Source organism: Nematolebias whitei, chromosome 22 (assembly GCF_014905685.2).
Source record: "Nematolebias whitei isolate Nwh7 chromosome 22, NemWhi1, whole genome shotgun sequence".
Lineage (NCBI taxonomy): Eukaryota > Metazoa > Chordata > Actinopteri > Cyprinodontiformes > Rivulidae > Nematolebias > Nematolebias whitei.
In genome coordinates, this window is record NC_056519.1 from 31535765 (window position 1) to 31542678 (window position 6914).

Genomic DNA, 6914 nt, shown 5'->3' on the forward strand with positions numbered 1-6914 from the left:
AAAGCAGAGAAGAAACCCAAACAGGACTCCAGTCAGCCATCAGGTGAAAAGGAGGAACCCAGACCCAGACCAGTGGTCATTCCGTATGTTGAGGGGGTATCAGAGAAACTGAGATGTTTATTTTCCAAACATAACGTCCCAGTGGCTTTTAAACCCCAAAATACATTACGGCAAAGAATGGTTCATCCCAAAGATCCAGTCCCCCGGCACAAACAGAGTAATGTTGTGTATGCTGTTCAGTGTCAGGAGGGCTGTGATCAGTCTTACTTCGGGGAAACTAAACAGCCACTGGCCAAAAGGATGGCCCAGCACAGAAGATCAACATCATCAGGCCAGGATTCTGCGGTCTACACTCATCTCCAGGCCAGCGGTCACTCTTTCAGGGATGAAGATGTTCACATCCTGGACAGAGAGGAACGATGGTTTGAGAGAGGAGTAAAGGAGGACATCTTTGTGAAAAGAAATCGTCCATCATTAAACAGGGGTGGAGGCCTCCGGGTTCAACTGTCCCCCTCTTACAATGCTGTGATTGCTAGTATCACTCAGCCCTCTGTGAGTAGTAAACAGCCATCAGTGTGCTAATGACCCATTGTTAGGCTGATGGTCCTTCTTGAGCATGTGATCGGCTGGTTTTGGTTGTCAGCAGCAAACTGGTTGATCCACTCTAAGAAGGTGCTATTTAAGAGACTGAGCTGAAAACAGAACCTCAGACTTAGGAAGTCTTTCGGATGAGAGACGAAACGTTTCTACATTTTTTTTGCTTTGTTTTGTTTTTTGTTTTTTTGGAATGTCCAGAGGACCAGATTGAACTTTTTTGGAAGTCCAAATCAGCTTTTTCCATTTTAAAGTGTACTTTAAACTGTATTTCAGCACAGATTTGATTTTAACCCAGGTGTCGTCAACATACCTGAACCAATGACTTGGTGGTGTCCCTGAAAAGGACGTCAAGGCTCTCTTTTCTCCCTCCTCCATGTACAGGTTGGCAACAATAGGAGAAACTGGAGACCCCATAGCACACCCATGTTTCTGCCTATAATATTGCTCCCCATATGTGAAGTAGGTTGACTGCAGGCACAGTTTCAAGAGTTGACACAGTTGTTCTGTGGAAAGTGTGGTCCTGCTGCTCAGAGTGGTGTCTGATTTTAATTTTAAACTGACCACCTCTACTGCATCATCAACAGGAATGCACGTAAAGAGTGATGTGACATCAAAAGTGTTGAGTTTTTCTGTTATTATTTTAAAACATTTCTATCTCATATTAATATCTGTTTTGTATGTACAGAACAAAAGGTTTATTTTGGTTCAGCTTTATATCATTGCTGTGTGTAAGTTCTGGAAAGTTCTACTTTTACATCAAGTGAACGTTTTATCAAGAAACCATCTGTACAAGCTAAATCTTCTTTTCTGTTCTGACCGTCATCCTGATAAGATTTTTGTTCATGTAAACTTGACCTGTTGTTTTCCTGCCCCACTTTTCACAATAAATACCAGACTCACCCAGCAAAACGACAGAGTTCACCCTAAATGCAGTGACTCTCGCTTTGCAAAGGTGTTGGGCGCTAAAAACTCTCCTCGCCGCGTTGTGTGAAATTATTATCTTTAAAGGTTAAATAGAAAATACCTAATAAAAAGAGACCATTGTTTCATCAGTCTCCATGATGACATCCCTCACCTTATCCACAAAGTCCATGGTGTTCTGTATGTGGTGTTCTGAGCTGCCAACTAAAGGGATGAGTACAGACGCCAGATATTTGGAAACATTGTAAGTGACAGAGTTAATCATGCTAACAATTGGTCTTAAAGGTACACCTTGTTTGTGGATTTTAGGTAAACCATACAGACTAGGTGTGGCCTCCCCTGGGTACAGTCTGTGGTACAGAATACGGTCAATAGCCTTGTCCTGCTCCAAATTTTTCAGGCAATCTATTAACTTCTTCTTGTAACCACTTCCTGGATCTCTTTTCAGAGGTTCATAAGTGGTTAAGTCACTAAGGAGTGTCATAACTTTCTCATGATAGTCTTTCTGAGACTGAGCTGAATACAGCACCTCAGACTGAGGAAGTCTTTTGGATGAGAGACGAAACGTTTCTACATTTTTTTGCTTTTTTTTTTTTTTTATGTCCACAGGACCAGATTTAACTTTTTTGGATTTTTCTACATGGATTATTGAGCATGCATCAGGATACTGATTTGGACTTGTTCTTTAAAATGTTATTGTATATCATCATCAGCATGGTTTTTAGTAGGGATGCACCGATCCACTTTTTAAAATTCCGATCCGATCCCAATACTTACAACGGAGTATTGGCCGATACCGATCCAGTTCCGATATCATGATCATCATTGATTTTATATGAGGCTGTGAAAATCTCCTCTCAAGTACAATTTGTACAAATATATGCATGCATGTCCAAAAAGGCAACTTGAGGTAAGTTTTATTAATGTTGGATAAGTTTTAAAGTTAGAATTAAATTCTGCTAACACAAAACATGTTTCTTTTTATTCTAGCTTTAAAGTGGATATTAAAGTGATTAATTAAAGTGATTGTTTAAAGTTGTTTTATATTTTATAAGGGGCAGATATAAGAATTTTTTCTTCTTTCTACACTCTTTTCATTCAATGTTTTCTTTTTGATGATTTTTTTAAAATTTGTTTCATTTAAATGAATGAATAAATGAATTAAATTAAATGTTAAATGGCTTCAAACATCTGCTAAGTTCATGGCATAAACCAACAGACATGTTCCTGTTTTTAGTATTTTACATCACTTTATAATGTAGCTGTTTATGTTTTTAATATATATAATTTTCAAATCATGTTTTTTATGATTGTCTACTTTGTACTGATAAATATCTCCTGGAGGGTAAACTATATCTTGGCTGCAAGTATCAAGCTGTGAAATCCTTCATTTTCTACAACTGATAGTGGTTGATCATTAATTATGATGACTTCTCTGTAAACATTTTCTGCAACTTCTCTGTAAACATTTGAGCTCCGTGGTTTCAGCCATGTCTTCTTCTTGTTCAATCTGAAGCAGGCAGCCTGATTTGGGGCAGCCCCGCTCAGTCTGTCCCTCCTCGGAGACGGGCAGACTGAGCGGGGCAGATTGGACGCAGCTGGCCGGGGTCGAGTTGGCCGCTCCGGGTTGAGCAAAAAGAGAAGTGCCCCGCTGAAGCCACGGAGCTCGAATGTCCAATGTAAAACTAACTTTACTGCGGTTTAATGTGGCGCTGTGGCTCTGCAGACATTGCACGTTGCTGTCTTGTTTTGTGGTGTTTCTAGTGTAAAATACTTCCACACAGCGACATGTTTAGATGAAAAGTTTGTTAGCTGTTAGCCACAGTGCTGCTAACTCAGTCCTCACGTTGTAGCTGCTGCAAACTATGAACTGGATTTCCTGAATGTGAGGCAGGTCTTATTACTCTGGGCTTATGAGACACGCCGCCGTTCAGGAAATCCATTCCATAGTTTCAAGCCAACGTGCATCAGAAATGATCGGAAATATCGGCAGGTGGATCGGAAAATCCGATACGTAAATTATGCTGGTATCAGAGGCCGATACCGATACTGGATCGGATCTGCCCAATCCCTAGTTTTTAGACCTGGACATGTGCACCTGTGCAGGTGACACAACACAGCTCTGGCATTTTCAAAAGAGTTGGCGACGTCCAGGCAGGAACTGTGATTATTTTGAGGGGAAAAAAAGAGTAAAATTCTGCCTCTTACCTGCAGTGAGAAGATGCAGTGCATGCTGAGAGCAACCATCACCACAGCCAGCAGCACAGTAGCAATGTTTCGCACATCACCCACAGACTCCACCAAGGAAATGCTGCCCCCCTGCCAGTCATAACAAAGCATGATGGGAGCCAGCAGCAGCCAGGCATTGAAGGCCAACAAGTATAAGTAGGTTAAAGTCCTGTCAGGAGGGGTCACACATGGCAAGAAGTCAAAAATGGAAGGTAGACAAAGATGAAACAGAAAGGAGAAAAAATTACTTAGCAACAAAATTTATTTATTAACCAATTATGACATGAAAAGCCATGTTTCCCCAGTTTGATTAAGAGGCTCAGTCTTTAACTCAAGAATAAAAAGCAACATATTAATCAAGGTTACATGTTAGTAATAAGTGTTGATAAGAGAAGTCCATCTCAAATATTTTTGAGCTGTGCCTGAGTGGTTAGAGCAGTCGTCCTCCAATGTACAATGTTTGCCTACAGGGCCAACAGGTCTGTAGATGACACAATAAACCTGGCTCTTCACTTCATCCTGCAGCACCTGGACTCCCCAGGAACCTACGCCAGGATCCTGTTCGTGGACTTCAGCTCCGCATTTAACACCATCCTCCCTGCTCTGCTCCAAGACAAGCTATCCCTGCTCCATGTACCTGACTCCACCTGCAGGTGGATCACAGACTTCCTGACAGACCTGAGTCAGTGCTTGCGGCTGGGGAGAGCTGTCTCGGACACTCGGACTGTAAGCACAGGATCTCCACAGGGCTGTGTGCTTTCCCCCCTGCTTTTCTCCCTGTACACCAACTGCTGCACCTCCAGCCATGACTCTGTGAAACTTATTAAGTTTGCAGATGACACCACCCTCATCGGGCTAATCTCGGACGGTGATGAGTCTGCATACAGGAGGAAGGTGGACCGGCTGGTGACCTGGTGCAGCAGCAACAACCTGGAACTCAATGCCCAGAAGACAGTGGAGATGATTGTGGATTTCAGGAAAGCCACAGCCCCTCTGCCCCCCCTCACCTGTAATGATACCCCCATCACCACTGCAAACTCTTATCGGTTCCTCGGCACCACCATCACCCAGGACCTCAAGTGGGAGCCGACCATCAGCTCCCTCATCAAGAAGGCCCAGCAGAGACTGTACTTCCTGCGACAGCTGAAGAAGGCCAAGCTGCCGGCCAAGCTGATGGTGCAGTTCTACACGGCCATCATCAAGTCCATCCTCAGCTCCTCCATCACGGTGTGGTACGCCGGGGCCACTGCCAGGGACAGACTCAGACTGCAGCGTGTTGTGCGCTCAGCTGAGAAGGTGATCAGCTGCAGCCTTCCATCCCTCCACGACCTGTACGTCTCCAGGACTGTGAGGCGAGCAGGTCGGATCACAGCTGACCCTGCTCACCCTGCACACGGACTGTTTGAACCACTCCCTTCAGGCAGGAGGCTTCGGTCCATTCGGACCAGAACCTCCCGCCATAAGAACAGTTTCTTCCCCTCTGCTGTTGGACTCCTGAACACTCATAATGCTACCTCATAATTTCTGCTTTGGTCACATTACATCTGTATTATAACTGAATACTCCATCTGTACTGTTTTCTAAGCATTTTTATTGTTTTCTATTGTATGGGTGTACACATGTTTATGTTATGTTTTTAATTTTACTTTATTTGTGGGTGTACACAGGTCTTATGTCTTATGTAATGTTCTCATTTTTACTTTATTTTTACTTTATTTTACTTTATTACTATTCGCACCTTATGTCGAAGCAAATTCCTAGTTTGCGAACCTCGTTCATTGACATGGCAATAATAAACTGATTCTGATGTAAGAGTTGGGGGTTCGTTTCCACCAGCAGTCACATGCTGAAGTGTCCCTGGGCAAGACACTGAACCCCTCATTGCCTCCAATGTGTGTCCCATCAGTGTACGAATATGATAAAGCTCTGATTATTCTTTGTACAGATCTAGTAAGAGTGCTGTATAAATGGGTAAACGAGGGCAGATTGTGTTGTAAAGAGCTTTGAGCATCTTGGTAAGATAGAAAGGTACTGTATAGGTACAGTCCATTTACTATTTAAATGAGTGTCATCTCAGAAAATATCGGCTCGATGCCACCATTATAACAAACGATAAAAGCCAATGGAACAGCACGTAACCCTGGATTTTAACCTTTTTATAAACAAATCAGTGGGGCAGACATTATTTTCCTGAATAATTAACCACACATATTTTGACAAAATCTGTTACATTTTCTGTGAAAAAAGGATATATGTTGAGTAATATTTAATTTATTGTGTGTGTGAGGTGGTGGTGGTGGTGGGGGGGGGGGGGGTGTCTCCCTCCCGCGGGTCGAGGTTGAGTCTTGTGGAAAACAGTCCGGTCTAATGAATAGTAAGTCAGTAAAGTTTATTTATAGAGCGTTTATCACTGACATGAAATCATAAAGCGCTGTACAATAATAATCAATGCTAAAAGTTAAAAAGAATAAAACAAGCATAAAAAGCACAATAAAATCATGAGATAAAAGCCTGGGAGAATAATCTAAAAAAGTTAAATCTGGTCCTCTGGACATTCAAAAAAACTAACAAAAAAAAAATCTAGAAACGTTTCGTCTTTCATCCGAAAGACTTCCTCAGTCTGAGGTGCTGTTTTCAGCTCAGTCTCTTAAATAGCACCTTCTCAGAGTGGATCAACCAGTTTTGCTGCTGACAACCAAAACCAGCTGATCGCATGCTCAAGAAGGACCATCAGCCTAACAATGGATCATTAGCACCCTGATGGCTGTTTACTATTCACAGAGGGCTGAGTGAGCAATAACAGGAGTGTAAGAGGGGGACAGTTGAACCCGGAGGCCTCCACCCCGGTTTAATGATGGACAGTTTCTTGGCCTCCTTTACTCCTCTCTAAAAAACCATCGTTCCTCTCTGTCCAGGATGTGAACATCTTCATCCTTGAAAGAGTGACCGCTGGCCTGGAGATGAGTGTAGACCGCAGAGTCCTGGCCTGATGATGTTGATCTTCTGTGTTGGGCCATCCTTTTGGCCAGTGGCTGTTTAGTTTCCCCGATGTAAGACTGATCACAGCCCTCCTGACACTGAACAGCATACACAACATTACTCTGTTTGTGCCGGGGGACTGGATCTTTGGGATGAACCAGTCTTTAATGTACTTTGGGGTTTAAAAG

General features: G+C 42.9%; 1 protein-coding gene across 1 annotated transcript in view; it reads left to right on the forward strand.

Annotated features, from left to right (window-relative positions):
- LOC119428138 (protein O-mannosyl-transferase TMTC1-like) overlaps window positions 1–6914 on the forward strand; it is a 94748-nt gene that overhangs the window by 1355 nt on the left and 86479 nt on the right. The gene's annotated exons all lie outside the window — the stretch shown is intronic.